The sequence below is a fragment of the Anguilla anguilla genome, chromosome 3 (assembly GCF_013347855.1).
Source record: "Anguilla anguilla isolate fAngAng1 chromosome 3, fAngAng1.pri, whole genome shotgun sequence".
Taxonomy (NCBI): Eukaryota; Metazoa; Chordata; class Actinopteri; order Anguilliformes; family Anguillidae; genus Anguilla; species Anguilla anguilla.
In genome coordinates, this window is record NC_049203.1 from 32,267,461 (window position 1) to 32,286,406 (window position 18,946).

Sequence of the window (18,946 nt, forward strand, 5' to 3'; positions counted from 1 at the left end):
TACACTAAAGTGTTACTTCGGTAAGCACAACGTCTGGAAAAGACAGAAAGAGCCATTCTTTTCATGTGGTATTTAGAAAATGAACTAGCCTAATGTAGTAGGTCAATAAATTACTACTGTCAAGCCATCCGCTCTACACGGCGTATAGTGGTACTTCGGTAAGCACAACGTCAAGAAAGACAGAAAGTTTAGTAGTATGTCAATTAATTAATATAAAAATATACGGAACAATGCGGAGTATTCTTTTCTCCTGGCATTTTGAAAAGGAATACTCTCGAAGGACAATAATATATTTTACTTTACTGCTGCAATTTATAAAAGCGCATTTTTCAAGATTTACCTAGGCCACACATAGCCTACGCCAAATTTGTATTAAACCAGGCTCAGAGTAAGTGCACACCTATGATGAAATTGTTTTTACCGCAGTATTATAATAATTACTTCTGGGATATAACAAATACAAAGTATGCGAGTGTGTTACATAGTCCACAATTTCTCTGGATTTGTGAATGACAAAGGTCTAGACTAGTATGCATACCCTACTAAATAATAGATTTTTTACGGTACGATTTGAGGAGATATGACGACTAAAGGTCATTATAACGGTATATAGGAAACTGCGGTCACGCCATCAGCACTTCGAGAAAGATCGGTCAAGCAATCTAAAAAGTTTGTGCGCGGTCTTCGTCGCTCTTTACGGTAAACCGATTGTGACACAATTCTACCGCAGATAAAGGTATTACTTGCGCTTTCAGCACTCCAATAAAGAAATAAAAAAATAAATACTTCAAAACTGAGATTTAAATACTCAAAAATAGCTATTACGTTAAATCTATTAATATTATATAAAATGATCAATTCAAATAGTTTCGCGGAAATTAAACTCGATTTTTGAAGTCCTACTTCCAAGGTATACGTGCAAAAGTGTTTGTGGATTTTTACTGTAGGAATCTGGAATTATTGGATCGTAAAATCCTCAAAATGGTCATTAAATTCTATACATACCTTTTTTTTAATGCAATAAACTAAAGAAATCAAACGGTTTCCTGCAAAGTCCAATATATTCTTAAAGAAAACCTTCCAGGTATTCATGCAATAGAATCCAGAGTATGGTATACATGCTATAACATCACGGCAATGAGCTGATTTGCGACACACATATTCAGAGCTAAATTAACCCTGCATCAATACTTGAGATCAGTGTTTTACTCACGGTATGTTGTGACGAGTGACGGCGAATCATAAAGCTAGCTGGCCAGTTCAGAGGGTTTTGGAAAAACCCTATGTCTACACTGCGCGACGGCACCATTTTAAAAAGTAAGACAGGGCTAAGGAGATTAATTTGATTTATTTATGGTTTTACGTTAAGTTCAGCTCATTTTTACCATTCAACTAAAAACATTTAACTGGGCTGCAATTCAGAGTTTAATCTGTTACCTTAGATACCAACTCGTAGACAGAGGATAGCCTATTACGTGTCAGCCGACCCAAATTTCTAAGAAATAAAATGAGGCGAGAAATATGTGTTAAAATAGTTGCATACAGCTTCTGTGAATAAGCATCGGCTGGTAGCCAGTACTAATAACTTCTGTTATAACGAGGGGTGCATCAACAAGCAAGTGGAGTTGTGTACTGTAGCAAACGCGTTGGGGTGAGAAAGCGCTGCTTTCACTCACTGAATGCAGTTATAAAGAGACCAAAGTTTCCAACACGCTGGAATATAAAACGGTATTACAAAAGTAAAATTTGACATATTATACATTGTTAGAAAGCTTATTCTGTCACCTATTAGATTGATGATGTGTAGATCAAGGCAGTTTGTACTACAAAGTTAGAGAACACCCAAAGCAACATGTGAGGTATTACAAGCTGACGTCTTTTTCTGGAGACGGACCAGAAGCTGCTGCACACGTGTTGTTGATGGCGTTGTTGCACTTTTTAGTACAGTCTGGCTTGTTTGAGAATTTGTTTATTCAGTAGGTAAGAGCATAAGCTTTCTAACCAGGTATAACAGCACGTCTATTTTTGGTTTTGGAATATCGTTTTTTTAGGTCAACCGAAAGTTCTCTCATCATCGCATTAAACACATTCGCTCTTTGTTAGCACTAGCATTCAAAGACGCTGGACCTGACGAAACGTTGTGAAAGAATTTGCGTAATATCTTGTGAAATACTATTATTATTGAGGACTTCTGGGTATGCCTACGCCATATGTTTGTTGATATACCTAGCTGACAGCGTTTTCATTTGTAATTTTGCATTTGGAATACCGTTTTATCGCGTTCACTTCCGCATTCAGCTATATCCTTTCTGGTGGCTGGTGAGGACATACAGCGGACCGCATCACGTGTGCAAAGCCGACCAATGCTGTAACTTCATAATTCACATTTTTATGACGTCACGTCCCCATTCATTTTCAATGGGAAAAATTGGCCAAAAAAAGTCATATTTCTCAAAAACCGTGCAGCGAAACTTTCCACAAAGTAATAGCACAGGATTCCCAAATAAGCCGGTCAATTTGACATATGGCACGTGTATGTGGTGCGAAAACTCTGGGAGGAGTAGCGGTCCAAAAAATGGGTGGAATAATAATAATAACTAGACAATTCCTGCAGAAATTGTGAAGTGTGGTTGCCGCCAACGCAAAGTCGACTTTGTGCTGAACGGAGTGAACAGTGGTAGGTAGTTGCTATGATGTCTGAGGCAGTTGCTAGGGTGTTGCTAGTTGGTTCTATGGAGTTCTAAGTGGTTTCATGGAATTCTAGGCGGTCGCTAGGGTGGTGCTAGGTGGTTGCTATGGAGTTTCAGGTGGTTGCTATGGAGCTCCAGCTGGTTGCTAGGGCATTGCTAGGGGGTTGTTAGGGTATTCTAAGTGGTTGCTAGGATGTTGCTAGGTGGTTGCTATGGAGTTATAGGCGGTTGCTAGGGTGTTGCTAGGGTATTCTAGGTGGTTGCTAGGATGTTGCTAGGTGGTTGCTATGGAGTTATAGGCGGTTGCTAGTGTGTTGCTAGGCAGTTATGGTGTTCCAGGTGGTTGCTAGGGTGTTGCTAGGTGGTTGCTATGGTGTTCCAGGCGGTTGCTATGGTGTTGCTAGGTGGTTGCTATGGAGTTCTAGGTGGTTGCTAGGGTGTTGCTAGGGGGTTGCTAGGGTATTCTAAGTGATTGCTAGGATGTTGCTAGGTGGTTGCTATGGAGTTATAGGCGGTTGCTAGGGTGTTGCTAGGCAGTTATGGTGTTCCAGGTGGTTGCTAGGGTGTTGCTAGGTCGTTGCTATGGTGTTCCAGGTAGTTGCTAGGGTGTTGCTAGGCAGTTGTTATGGTGTTCCAGAATGTTGCTAGGGTGTTGCTAGGTGGTTGCTAGGGTGTTGCTAGGTGGTTGCTATGGTGTTCTAAGCGGTTGCTATGGTGTTGCTAGGTGGTTGCTATGGCGTTATAGCCAGTTGCTACGGTGTTACCAGGCATTTGCTATGGTGTTCCAGGTGGTTGCTAGTGTGTTGTTAGGTGGTTGCTATGGAGTTCTAGGCCGTTGCTAGGGTGTTCTAGGTGGTTGCTAGGGTTTTGCTAGGGGGTTGCTATGGTGTTCCAGGTGGTTGCTAGTGTGTTGTTAGGTGGTTGCTATGGAGTTCTAGGTGGTTGCTAGGGTTTTGCTAGGGGGTTGCTAGGGTATTCTAAGTGATTGCTAGGATGTTGCTAGGTGGTTGCTATGGAGTTATAGGCGGTTGCTAGGGTGTTGCTAGGCAGTTATGGTGTTCCAGGTGGTTGCTAGGGTGTTGCTAGGTCGTTGCTATGGTGTTCCAGGTAGTTGCTAGGGTGTTGCTAGGCAGTTGTTATGGTGTTCCAGAATGTTGCTAGGGTGTTGCTAGGTGGTTGCTAGGTTGTTGCTAGGTGGTTGCTATGGCGTTATAGCCAGTTGCTACGGTGTTACCAGGCATTTGCTATGGTGTTCCAGGTGGTTGCTAGTGTGTTGTTAGGTGGTTGCTATGGAGTTCTAGGCCGTTGCTAGGGTGTTCTAGGTGGTTGCTAGGGTTTTGCTAGGGGGTTGCTATGGAGTTCTAGGCGGTTGCTAGGTCTTTACTGAGTCCAATGTCGCGCCCCATAGTTCTCTATGACAAACGGTTCAAAAGTTATGGAATATCAAACATCGGCCAATCAGGAAGGGGGGCGAGGCTGATCTACACCAATGGACAAGGGACTCTCTACCATGGCCAATGAGGCATTGCACAATTTGTGGGCATTTTTTCCCTACAGAGATGAATGGCAGAATGTTCAAATCTAGAGAGAGACCAGAGTACTGCTGCTAGAAGACAGACCATTGTGACATCACAAAGGTGAGAAGACAGAGCATTGTGACATCACAAAGGTGAACATTCCGCCATTCATTCTCTATGGGAAAAATTGCCCACAAAAATTCAAATTTTTCAAAAACCGTGCAACCAATCTTTCCACAAAGTAATAGCACACCATTCCCGATCAGGCCGCTCGATTTGACATATTGCAGGTGTATGTGGTGCGAAAACTCTGGGAGGAGTAGCGGTCCAAAAAATGGGTGGAATAATAATAATAACTAGACAATTCCTGCAGAAATTGTGAAGTGTGGTTGCCGCCAACGCAGTCAACTTTGTGCTCAACGGAGTGAACAGTTTCTGTAGTATAAGCAGAGACAGAGTATGCTATACATGCTATAACATCACGGCAACGAGTTCATTTGCAACACACATATTCAGAGCTAAATTAACCCTTCATCAATACTTGAGATCAGCGATTTACTCACGGTATGCTGTGACGAGTGACGGCGAATCATAAAGCTAGCTGGCCACTTCAGAGGGTCTTGGAAAAACGTTATATCTGCACTGCACAACCGCTCCATTTTAAAAAGCAAGACAGGGCTAGGGAGATTAATGTGATTGATTTATGGTTTTACGTTAAGTTCAGCTCATTTTTACAATTCAAATAAAAACATTTAACTGTGCTGCAATTCAGAGTTTAATCTGTTACCTTAGATACGACCTCATAGACACAGGATAGCCTACTACGTGTTAGCCGACCCAAATTTCTGGAGTTAGACCGGACCTGAAGCTGCTGCACACGTGCTGTTGACGGCGTTGTTCCAGTTTTCAGTACAGTCTGGCTTGTTTGAAAATTCGTTTATTCAGTAGCTGAGAGCATAAGCTTTCTAACCAGGTATAACAGCACGTCTATTTTTGTTTTTTTTATATCGTTTTTTTAGGTCAACCGAAAGCTATGTCATCATGTCATAGAACGTATTTGCTCTTTGTTAGCACTAGCATGCAAATACGCAAAGTCTGGCTTGTTTGAAAATTCGTTTATTCAGTAGCTGAGAGCATAAGCTTTCTAACCAGGTATAACAGCACGTCTATTTTTGTTTTTTTAATATCGTTTTTTTAGGTCAACCGAAAGCTATGTCATCATGTCATAGAACGTATTCGCTCTTTGTTAGCACTAGCATGCAAATACGCAAAGTCTGGCTTGTTTGAAAATTCGTTTATTCAGTAGCTGAGAGCATAAGCTTTCTAACCAGGTATAACAGCACGTATATTGTTGGTTTTTTAATATCGTTTTTTTTAGGTCAACCGAAAGTGCTCTCATTATCGCATTAAAGCCATTCACTGTTTGTTAGCACTAGCATTCTAAGACGCTGCATGTGACGAAACGTCGTCAACGAATTAGCGTAATGTCTCGTGAAATACTATTATTATTGAGGACTTCTGGTTATGCCTAAGCCATATGTTTGTTGATGTACCTAGCTGACAGCGTTTTCATTTGTAATTTTTCATTTTGAATATCGTTCTTTCACTTCCGCAATCAGCTATTTCCTATCCTGCCTGCTGAGACCGTAGAGCTGACCGCATCACGTGTGCAAAGCCGACCAATGCTGTAACTTCACCGTTCGCATATGAATGACGTCACCTTCTCCATTCATCTCTATGGGGAAAAATTGGGCATAAAAATTAATATTTCTCAAAAACCGTGCAGCGAAACTTTCCACAAAGTAATAGCACACGATTCCCAAAGAAGCCGGTCATTTTGACATATGGCACGTGTATGTGGTGTGAAAACTCTGGGAGGAGTAGCGGTCCAAAAAATGGGTGGAAAGAATAAAATATATGAATAATAATAATAATATGTGCGATAATAATAGTGTAGTTGCCTGAGGCAACCACACTAATAAAGGATATGTGCAATAATAATAGTGTGTTTGCCTAAGGCAACCACACTAAAAATATGTGCGATAATAATAGTGTGATTGCCTAAAGCAACCACACTAATAATATGTGGGATAATAGTAGTGTGATTGCCTAAGGCAACCACACTAATAATATGTGGGATAATAGTAGTGAGATTGCCTAAGGCAACCACACTAATAATAATAATAATAATAAATATGTGCGATAATAATAGTGTGATTGCCTAAGGCAACCACACTAATAATAATAATAATAATAAATATGTGCGATAATAATAGTGTGATTGCCTATGGCAACCACACTAACTAGACAATTCCTGCAGAAATTTTGAAGTGTGGTTGCCGCCAACGCAAAGTCGACTATCTGCTGAACAGAGTGAACAGTGGTAGGTAGTTGCTATGATGTTCTGGTGGTGATCTACACCAATACTCAAAGGACTCTTTACCATGTCCAATGAGGCATTGCACAATTTGTGGGCAATTTTGCCCCATACAGATGAATGCCCAGTGTTCAAAGCCAGAGAGAGACCAGGGTACAGCTGCTAGAAGACAGAGCATTGTGACATCACAAGGGTGAGAGGCCAGCATTGTGACATCACAAGGGTGAACATTCCGCCATTCATTCTCTATGGGAAAAAACTTTTTTTTTTTACCCAAAAAAAGTGGAATTTCTCAAAAACCCTGCACCGAAACTTTCCACAAAGTAATAGCACACCATTCCCGGTGAAGCCGCTCGATTTGACATATTGCAAACTCTGGGAGGAGTAGCGGTCCAAAAAATGGGTGGAATAAATAATAAATAATAACTAGACAATTCCTGCAGAAATTGTGAAGTGTGGTTGCCGCCAATGCAAAGTCGACTTTCTGCTGAACAGAGTGAACAGTGGTAGGTAGTTGCTATGATGTCTGAGGCAGTTGCTAGGGTGTTGCTAGGTGGTTCTATGGAGTTCTAGGTGGTTTCATGGAATTCTAGGCGGTTGCTAGGTGGTTGCTATGGAGTTGTTATGGTGTTCCAGGTGGTTGCTAGGGTGTTGCTAGGTGGTTGCTAGGATGTTGCTAGGTGGTTGCTATGGAGTTATAGGCAGTTGCTAGGGTGTTGCTAGGTGGTTGCTAGGGTATTCTAGGTGGTTGCTAGGAGGTTGCTATGGAGTTATAGGCGGTTGCTAGGGTGTTGCTAGGCTGTTGTTATGGTGTTCCAGGTGGTTGCTAGGGTGTTGCGAGGTGGTTGCTAGGGTATTCTAGGTGGTTGCTAGGGTGTTGCTATGCATTTGCTATGGTGTTCTAGGTGGTTGCTAGGGTATTCTAGGTGGTTGCTAGGGTATTCTAGGTGGTTGCTAGGATGTTGCTAGGTGATTGCTATGGAGTTATAGGCGGTTGCTAGGGTGTTGCTAGGCAGTTGTTATGGTGTTCCAGGTGGTTGCTAGGGTGTTGCTAGGTGGTTGCTATGGTGTTCCAGGTGGTTGCTAGAGTGTTGCTAGGTGGTTGCTATGGTGCTGCTAGGTGGTTGCTATGTAGTTATAGCCGGTTGCTAGGGTGTTGCTTGGCATTTGCTATGGTGTTCCAGGTGGTTGCTAGGGTGTTACAGGTGGTTGCTAGTGTGTTTTAGGTGGTTGCCGGGGAGTTCTAGGCGGTCTCTAGGGTGTTCTAGGTGGTTGCTAGGGTGTTGCTAGGGGGTTGCTATGGAGTTCTAGGCAGTTGCTAGGTCTTTACTGAGTCCAATGACATGACCCATAATTCTCTATGACAAACGGTCCAAAAGTTATGAAATATAAAACATCGACCAATCAGGATAGGGGGCGAGGCTGATCTACACCAATACTCAAAGGACTCTTTACCACGTCCAATGAGGCATTGCACAATTTGTGGGCAATTTTGCCCCATACAGATGAATGCCCAGTGTTCAAAGCCAGAGAGAGACCAGGGTACAGCTGCTAGAAGACAGAGCATTGTGACATCACAAGGGTGAGAGGCCAGCATTGTGACATCACAAGGGTGAACATTCCGCCATTCATTCTCTATGGGAAAAAACTTTTTTTTTTTACCCAAAAAAGTGGAATTTCTCAAAAACCCTGCACCGAAACTTTCCACAAAGTAATAGCACACCATTCCCGATGAAGCCGCTCGATTTGACATATTGCAAACTCTGGGAGGAGTAGCGGTCCAAAAAATGGGTGGAATAAATAATAAATAATAACTAGACAATTCCTGCAGAAATTGTGAAGTGTGGTTGCCGCCAATGCAAAGTCGACTTTCTGCTGAACAGAGTGAACAGTGGTAGGTAGTTGCTATGATGTCTGAGGCAGTTGCTAGGGTGTTGCTAGGTGGTTCTATGGAGTTCTAGGTGGTTTCATGGAATTCTAGGCGGTTGCTAGGTGGTTGCTATGGAGTTTCAGGTGGTTGCAATGGAGCTCCAGGTGGTTGCTAGGGCATTGCTAGGTGGTTGCTAGGTGGTTGCTATGGAGTTCTAGGCAGTTGCTAGGGTGTTGCTAGGTGGTTGCTAGGGTATTCTAGGTGGTTGCTAGGGTGTTGCTAGGTGGATGCTATGGAGTTCTAGGTGGTTAATATGGTGTTGCTAGGTGGTTGCTATGGAGTTCTAGGCGGTTGCTAGGGTGTTGCTAGGCAGTTGTTATGGTGCTCCAGGTGGTTGCTAGGGTGTTGCTAGGTGGTTGCTAGGGTATTCTAGGTGGTTGCTAGGGTGTTGCTAGGTGGATGCTATGGAGTTCTAGGTGGTTACTATGGTGTTGCTAGGTGGTTGCTATGGAGTTAAAGCCAGTTGCTAGGGTGTTGCTAGGCATTTGCTATGGTGTTCCAGGTGGTTGCTAGTGTGTTGTTAGTTGGTTGCTATGGCGTTCTAGGTGGTTACTATGGTGTTGCTAGGTGGTTGCTATAGAGTTATAGCCGGTTGCTAGGGTGTTGCTAGGCATTTGCTATGGAGTTATAGGCGGTTTCTAGGGTGTTGCTAGGCAGTTGTTATGGTGTTCCAGGTGGTTGCTAGGGTATTCTAGGTGGTTGCTAGGGTGTTGCTAGGTGGATGCTATGGAGTTCTAGGTGGTTACTATGGTGTTGCTAGGTGATTGCTATCGAGTTATAGCCGGTTGCTAGGGTGTTGCTAGGCAATTGCTATGGAGTTATAGGCGGTTGCTAGGGTGTTGCTAGGGTATTCTAGGTGGTTGCTAGGATGTTGCTAGGTGGTTGCTATGGAGTTATAGGTGGTTGCTAGGGTGTTGCTAGGCAGTTATGGTGTTCCAGGTTGTTGCTAGGGTGTTGCTAGGTGGTTGCTATGGTGTTCCAGGTGGTTGCTAGGGTGTTGCTAGGTGGTTGCTATGGTGTTCTAGGTGGTTGCTATGGTGTTGCTAGGTGGTTGCTATGGAGTTCTAGGCGGTTGCTAGGGTGTTGCTAGGGGGTTGCTATGGAGTTCTAGGCGGTTGCTAGGTCTTTACTGAGTCCAATGACGCGACCCATAGTACTCTATGACAAACGTTTCAAAAGTTATGAAATATCAAACATCGGCCAATCAGGAAGGGGGGCGAGGCTGATCTACACCAATGGACATAGGACTCTCTACCATGTCCAATGAGGCATTGCACAATTTGTGGGCAATTTTTCCCCACAGAGATGAATGGCAGAATGTTCAAATCTAGAGAGAGACCAGAGTACTGCTGCTAGAAGACAGAGCATTGTGACATCACAAGGGTGAGAAGACAGAGCATTGTGACATCACAAGGCTGTAAATTCTGCCATTCATTCCCTATGGGGAAAAATAGTCCACAAAAATTCAAATTTTTCAAAAACCGTGCAACCAATCTTGCTGAGTCGACTTTGCATTGGCGGCAACCACACTTTCTGCAGGAATTGTCTAGTTAGTGTGGTTGCCTAAGGCTACCACACTAATAATATGTGAGATAATAGTAGTGTGATGGTCTAAGGCAACCACACTAATAATAATATGTGGGATAATAATAGTGTGTTTGCCTTTGCCTAAGGTTATGGAGAAATATGTGTTAAAATAGTTGCATTTTAAATACAGCTTCTGTGAATAAGTATCGGCTGGTAGCCAGTACTACTAGCTTCTGTTGCAGCAAGGGGTGCATCAACAACATGCAAGTGGAGTTGTGTACTTTAGCAAACGCGTTGGGGTCAGAAAGCGTTGCTTTCCCTGCTACAACAGAATGAATACGTAATGCAGCTCTAATGAGACCAAAGTTTCCAATACTCTGGGATTTTAAACGGTGTTACAAAAGTAAAATTTGACATATTATACATAGTTAGAAAGCTTATTCTGTCACCTATTGGATCGATGAAGTGTAGATAAAGCCAGATTGTACTAAGTTCGACAACACCCAAAGCAACGTGTGGTATTACAAGATGACACCGTTTTCTGGAGTAAGACCGGACCAGAAGCTGCTGAACACATGTTGACGGCGTTGTTGCACTTTTTAGTACAGTCTGGCTTGATTGAGAATTCATTCATTCAGTAGGTGAGAGTATAAGCTTTCTAACCATGTATAACACGTCTATTTTTGGTTTTGGAATATCGGTTTTAGGTCAACTGAAAGTTTTCTCGTCATCGCATTGAATGCATTCACTGTTTGTTAGCACTAGCATTCAAAGACTCTGCACCTGACGAAACGTCGTCAACGAATTTGTGTAATATCTTGTGAAATACTATTACTATTGAGGACGTCTGGGTATGCCTAAGCCATGTGTTTGCTGATATACCTAGCTGACAACGTTTTAATTTGTAATTTTGTATTTGGAATACCGTTTTATCGCGTTCACTTCCGCATTCAGCTATATCCTTTCTGGTGGCTAAGTAGCCAGGAAACCTCGTTTGAACAACACAATCCGTGCATGTACGTCTTCGTCAAGGTCTTATCTAAATTGTGGTGTAAAGCATTTGAGGTGTACGAATGTGTGTTTTCTGTAATTACGACAAAAGGGAGATATGCGCCGTATATGGGTTCCGAATACCCAGTAGATAAACCGGGTAAAAACGTAGAGCAGAGTGCATCACGTGTGCAAAGCCGACCAATGCTGTAACTTCATAACTCACATATGTATGACGTCACAGCCCCATTCATTCATCCTCAAAAAAGTGGAATTTCTCAAGAACCGTGCAACGAAACTTTCCACAAAGTAATAGCAAACCATTCCAGATCAAGCCGCTCGATTTGACATATTGCACATGTATGTGGTGCGAAAACTCTGGGAGGAGTAGCGGTCCAAAAAATGGGTGGAATAATAATAATAAATAAATAAATAATATGTGCAATAATAATAGTGTGTTTGCCTAAGGCAACCACACTAATAAATAAATAAATAATATGTGCAATAATAATAGTGTGTTTGCCTAAGGCAACCACACTAATAATAATAGTGTGTTTGCCTAAGGCAACCACACTAATAAATATGTGGGATAATAATAGTGTGTTTGCCTAAGGCAACCACACTAATAAATAATATGTGCAATAATAATAGTGTGTTTGCCTAAGGCAACCACACTAATAATAGTAGTGTGTTTGCCTAAGGCAACCACACTAATAAACGTAAATCAGTGAACTTAAATAGATTCATTAATGGTAAATGGTAAATGGACTGCATTTATATAGCACTTTTATCCAAAGCGCTTTACAAATGATGCCTCTCATTCAACAGAGCAATTAGGGGTTAGGTGTCTTGCTCAAGGACACTTCGACACGCCCAGGGCGGGGTTTGAACCGGCAACCCTCCGACTGCCAGACAATTGGTCTTACCTCCTGAGCTATGTCGCCCCTTTTAAGCACTTATCTATTGATTTCATGTGATTGGGAATACAGATATGCATTTATTAATCACAGATTCCTCAAAAAAGAAGATACCATGAAATGAACAGAATACAGATCAGTATCTTGTGTGACCATCATTTGCCTCATGCAACGCAACACATCTCCTTTGAATTGAATTGATCAAATTGTTGATTGTAGCCTGTGGAATATTGTCCCTCTCCTCTTCAATAGCTGTATGAAGTTGTTGGATATTGGTGGAAACTGGAACACACTGTCGTATGCGCCGGTCCAGAACATTCCAAAATGCTCAATGGGTGACATGTCAGGTGAGTATGCAGGCCATGGAAGAACTGGGACATTTTCAGCTTCAAGGAATTGTGTACAGATCCTTGCAACATGGGGCCGTGCATTATCATGCTGAAACATGAGGTGATGGTGGTGGATTAATGGCACAGCAATGTGCCTCAGGATCTTTTCATGATATCTCTGTGCATTCAAATTGCCATGGATAAAATTTACTTGAGTTCTCTGCCCATAGGATATGCCTGCCCATACCAACACCCCACCACCACCATGGGCCACTCTGTTCACAAAGTTGACATCGGCAAACCACTCACCCACCCGATGCCATAAGTGCTACATGCCATCTGCCCTGTACAGCTGAAACCGTGATTCATCAGTGAAGAGGATTGTTCTCCAGTGTGCCAGTGGCCATCGAAGGTGAGCCCACTCACGTTGATTGTGATGCCAACCTGCAGACAAATCAAGACCCCGGTGAGGACATTGAGCATGCAGATGAGATTCCCTGAGGCGATTTCTGACAGTTTGTGCAGAAATTCTACGGTTGTGTAAACCAACTGTTTTATCAGCTGTCTGTGTGGCTGGCCTCAGACGATCCCGCAGGTGAAGAAGTTGGATGTGGCGGTCCTGGGCTGGCGTGGTTACAAGCTGGAGGCGGCTTATGGTGGAGAAATGAACACCCATTACTCTGGCAACAGCTCTGCAGGACATTCCTGCAGTCACCATGCCAATTGCATGATCTCTTAACTCTTTAGGCATCCGTGACGTGGTGTTGAACAACAAAAAACTCAACATTTTAGTGTGGCCTTTTATTGACCCCATGATAAGGAACACCTGTGTAGTGATCATGGCTTTTAATCAGCTTCTTGATATGCCACACCTGTGCAGGAGATGGATTATTTTGACAAAGGAGAAATGCTAGCTAACAGTGATATAAACAAATTTGTGCACATAGTACAAATCTTTGAGGTATTAGTTAAACGCCATTAAAAATGGCTGCAAAAAAAAGTGTTGCGTTTATATTTTTGTTCAGTGTAGTTCACAGTTTTAACTGTTTTGTGATGAGCATGGCCCAGACTATATGCATACCCAATAGGATTTACGGTGGAAATCTTGAGATATGACCATTTAAGATCAATATAACTGTACATTGGATTATATGTCAACACCAAATTTAGGAGGCTATTATAGTGGATTTTTTCATAATTAGTTCATAGTTTCAACAGTTTTGTGATTCACACTATAAGCACTAATTTCAATCAAATAATGATTCCTATGCTATAGTATCCTCATGCCCTTGATAAACGCAAAGAGAAGAGATAGTATAAAATTAACACTACAAGCACTGGGCTATTTCTACGCTCAAAGAATTTGGAAAAATGTGTTCTTAAATACCATAACTGTTTACAGATAAAATTTCATTTTAAACTGCAATATTGTTTTCCCCATAAATCACTGATTCAAGACGATGGCCTTTTTTTGTGAAACCACATATCAAACAAGCATCTTGATTTCATTGCCCCAATCACTTAGGCTAGGTTGTTAAAGTAATGGACACTAATTAAGCACAGACAGAGGTTACAAGCCACACTCATGTGTTAAATTCAATCTGATTATTTAGGAACACAACTGCAGTATTTTTTCAACACTATTTTCAAACATTATACATGGGACATGTTTGTTTTCTAATTAAATGAATGCATAGTATTATTACAAATAAGTATCAATATGTAACTGTCTAGCTAGCGATCTCTCTATCTCCCTCACTAGCTAGCCAGCAAACAAGTTGAAACTGCCGTCCAAGCGTCATTTTCAGACGCTTATCCCTGTACTGAGAAACACTGTATAAAACCGAGTGCAATTGTACCATAAAGATAAGTTGCTTGTCCATTTTTCCTCACTGAGTGGAACAATAATTCACAAAATGGTATCATATTGGTTGGAGAAATAGGAAGCCCGAAACTCTGATTGGCTGTTGACAGGCGATGCCTGCAAAAAGTTAAATTGTGGGCAACATTTTTTGCAACTTTAGTTGCTCATTTGATTGTGTTGCTGAGCGTCGCTCAGCTACATGGAGAATGAATTGACTTCTGGAAACGCGGTTGACGAGTTGCTCGCTGTGTGAACGCACCGACAGTTATGTAGTACTTAGATTCTGGCCTTCAAGAGGGAAACAGTGAATTTGATACAATATCATATTGTTTCTAAGAATGTGACCTGCTCTCCCCCTCACAAGCATCAAAGCAAATGTGATTGGGGCAATTTCAAATCCTCTGATCCCTAATCCTAATCCAGGCAGACAATCTATGGCAGACGATCTCTATCTCTAACCTCCTGCAGAGTTTGTCTCAGAAGAGACAAACCAGAAGATGCAGGACACCATACCGGGGGTCAGAGACCCTTCATGTCCCCAAGCCTAACATTTCCCTTTAAGTTTGATGCAATCTGTGACATTTAAGTGACTGAGTGAAAATCTTAATGTCTATACAGATAATTGTCTTGAGGCATGATAGTTGAAATCTCCACATTTAGAACCAGTTCCAGTTTCAAGTAGAAACCAACAAGGTACGATTTTGTTTTGTTATACGGAAGATATTTTGACTGAAGGTGGAGGTTACAACTGGGTGGCTTTGACATTTATCTGTCTACAAATATCATCCTGTTGTAGAAGCAGGGATAAACTTCCATGCTTTTTATAGGTATATGTTGTGTTCAATGTATTAATGCAATATTACTATTGGACTACAGGAAGTGTGTACAATATGCAGGATGTATATAAGAGATGGTTACTGCTTCCGGGTTAATGTTACCGTGTTGGGATGATGCCCTGCTGAATAAAATGTTTCTAGTACTCGGTTCTAGCGGCGTCATTCCTGACCTAGGAACATAACAAAATCGGCAACGAGATTCCTGATCGCGTACACCTTCTTTCGCGGAGATAACGGCTGCATACGTGTCTTTTCTAAGTGTTTTTTCTCCCATGTCCCGGTGAGCCTGCTGTGCCGTTTAAAACATGGCTGCAAATCTTCGAGAATTATTTACTGGTCATCGGGACTGGAGACACTTGGCCGGTTGCCAGAAAAAGAGCTGTCCTGTTAGACTGCCTCAGTATGGAGGGATAAAGGATCTTCTATTCACTTCACGACACAGGTGCTACTTACGATACTGCTGTGAATGCGCTGAAGACATTGTGGCGCCCCGATCCCTGATCGGTGCGTCCCCACGTGACCACCAAGACGGCCGAGCCCATCGACACCGGCGGCTGCTGGGGAAAGTCGTGAGTGGGCGGTACTTACCAAACCACAGCCTGGAGACGTTCATGGCCCTGGACAGCACCAGACAGAACACCTAAGGCAGGCATGTCAAACATACGGCCCGCGAGCCGGACCCGGCCCGTTGGATGATTTAATCCGGCCCGGCATAAATTTCTGAGTATGTCAAAAAAAGAAGCGAGTCTCTAGCTCATTTCTATCAAAAGTTATGATTTTTTAAAATAAATACAAACCAAATGCTCCCTCCGGCCGCGGGAGGGCAGTAAATGTGTAAAAGAGCTCACGTCCAGCATGCGGCATTGACACGAGTTAGTACTAAAAATAAACCGGCAATCTTGCTTCACAATTCACCACTACTAAACAAGTTATCGGTCAACACACCCTTCCCAAAATGGCACTGTCAAAAAAAAAGAAAAGTGGACACGGAGTGCAGAGTTTTCAAGGAAAAATGGACTGAGAATTATTTATTCACAGAAGTGAATGCAAAACCAGTGTGCTTGGTATGTAATCAGGGAAATTAGACAGTTCATGGAGAAGAAGGGACGCCCAGTAAAGGAACTTAAATGCAAGGAATGGGTGCAGGATCTTGCGTTTATGGTTGATATTACACAACACTTGAATACACTTAACACTACATTGCAGGGCCGTAACAGAGTTGTCACTCAATATTACGACAGCATAAGTGCGTTCAAGATGAAACTGTCACTGTGGGAGACGCAGCTATCCAACGGTGACACCGCGCATTTCTCTTGTCTCACAGCTGTGCGTCCGGAGGCACCGGACCGTCCCGATAATGATTTGGAAAAATATAAAGACAACATAACAGATTTGCTGCGAGAGTTTGAGCAGAGGTTTCAGGTATTCAGTGAACTTGAGAACAAATTTGGCTTTTTTCGCTCGCCATTTACAGTGAAGCCTTCTGATATGCCAGCTGACATTCAACTCGAGCTTATTGACTTGCAGTGCGATTCCGCTATGAAGGATAAATTTGGGTCCGTGGGATTGGATACGTTTTGTCAATATCTCGTGCCAGGTTACCCCAAATTAACAGCCATGGCTGCAAAGGTTCTATCCATGTTTGGGACTACTTATCTTTGCGAACAGGTGTTCTCCGTAATGAACAATAATAAAACAAAGCAGCGCTCAAGGTTAACAAATAAACACTTGAATGACATTGTTAAATGTGCTGCTACTCAGGATTTGACACCTAATATCGATACACTTGTGAAGGCAAAAAGATCCCAAGTTTCAGGAGCCAGCAGCAGCAAGTAGACTGCAGGAGTGCAGTGAGAGAGAAAAAAAGTGTGATGACACGAAATTTGTTTGCACTCATGAATACAGATCATTAAAAATAAGATTAATCTGGTTTCATATTAAAGACAATTAATATTGTGCAGTATATTCTCAGCTTCAGTAGGCCCAGCCTAGTAGTTTGATCTGATGTAGTCTAATCTTATTGCCCATGCACTGCTATAACTTTTATTTTGTATTTCTTTTTTTATTTATTTCAAAGCAGTATGACAATTAAGGCGAAAATATTTTTTTCATAGCTCCCACTTGAGTTTGTTTAGTGTGGTGAGTTGGTTCAGGTGTAAAACTGCATTCACTTAACTGTTAAAATAAACCAGTTGTTAACACATTCACCGCCTAACATGAAATCATTTTTTTTTTCCATTGTTTGTGAATAAATGTGTTGTGCTTAGAAAAGATCCCTTGTCATCCGTGATTATAATATGTAGGGTAGGCTACAAATGTAGGCTGAATGATAAAGCATAGTACTGAAAAACAAAGCTAAATATTTGGAGTTGACATTCTTTTACTGATCCGGCCCACCCGAGAACAGAAAGTCTGGATCCGGCCCCAGAGCCAAACTGAGTTTGACATGCCTGACCTAAGGTGACACCAGGCAGCACCATGGACAGGGCTGCAGCAGAGGGAAGGTAAGGGGAATTTTCCACTCTGCTGCACACCTGCAACTGCTTGTTAGATTGGCTGCCGGCGCCCACCTGAAGCTGCTTGCGCTGACGAGCAGGCAGGCTTTTATAGACCAGCACAAACACAGGAAGAGAGAGCTGCTGGGGCTTTCGGAGGAGCTACACCAGGCGACTTTCTGTACCTGGATCAGAGACCGTAAGCGGCCGTGGGCCACTCTCTCCTCGCGTAGAGGAATAGGTGTGACAACTTATAAACTGTTTTGTGTAACGGAGCAACCGTGAGTCCAGGGGACCGTGTGACCGGGGGCGACGACAGGGACCTCTCAGGGCTGGAGCTGGGAGAAGGTTGGAGCGCAACCACACAGGGGAGGGAGACCTTCACTCCTACACCCCCTCGCAGCCGGGAGGAGCACCAGTCGACACCTGGAGGAAAGAGCCGGACCCGGACCGGACTGACCAAGCCCCGCCCCCCTAACCGATGTGCTTCTTGTTTCCCTCCAGAAGGAGACCGAGTGAATACCTGGAGTGGAGCACCGATACCCCGACCGGGAAGACATTTTAGTTGTTTTTGGCTCCCCCTACCTTTACCCCCACTCGTTACCATCATTAAAGAACGTTTTGTTAATCACTACCTCAGTCTCCCTGCTCTGGTTCTTCTGGACTTCCGTCACTCAACCCCCCGTGGGCTGAGAGAGTTCACAATTGGTGGAGAACGCGGGCACTCGAAATCCACGCTACGGGTTGACGGAACCAGGTAGAAACCAGTTCAAAAAAAAAAAAAAAAAAAAAAAAAAATGGAGGAGGCTATCAAGGCTGTGCTACAGACCCAGAAGACCCTGGAGGCGGCCATGGTGGCCCTGGTCACCCGCACATCAGAGAACAAACTGAAGCCGCGGGATGTATTGACAAAAATGACCCCCGAGGATGACGTAGAAGCATACCTCGAGCTATTTGAACGCACCGCCCACCGAGAAGGCTGGGCCCGGGGAGACTGGGGGGCCATCTTGGCACCATTCCTGATCGGGGAGGCCCAGAAAGCCTGCCGGGACCTGACCGATGCCGAGGCCGCGAACTACAACAACCTTAAAGCAGCCATTCTGGCTCAGTATGGCTATAGCCTGCCAGCCAAAGCCCAGCGCTTCCACCAGTGGGCTTACAGCCCCAGCCAACCAGCGAGAGCCCAAGTGGCTGCCCTGAGCCGCATCACCCGGAGCTGGCTGTTGGAAGGAGATGGTCCCGCCCTATTGGATCGAGTGGTGCTGGACCGGTGCATCCGGGCACTGCCCCCTGACGCGAAGAGGTATGTTGCACAACAGGGCCCCCGAACGCTAGAACTGTTAATTGCTCTGGTGGAAAATCACCAGGTCACGCAGGAGATGCTGCGGACCAGCCGACCCGACACAGGAAGAGGGACGACCGGGGGATCCAGGGTGGAGAAAAGCCCGGCCTGGAGAATGGCTGAACCCCTGGA

General features: G+C 43.4%; 1 long non-coding RNA gene across 1 annotated transcript; it reads left to right on the forward strand.

The window, feature by feature from the left end:
• The first annotated feature begins 43 nt into the window (after positions 1-43).
• On the forward strand, positions 44-13,041 carry LOC118223567. Its single transcript, XR_004764464.1, has 3 exons — positions 44-158; positions 12,201-12,295; positions 12,508-13,041. It is a non-coding gene; the product is annotated as an uncharacterized LOC118223567 (long non-coding RNA).
• Positions 13,042-18,946: the final 5,905 nt, after the last annotated feature.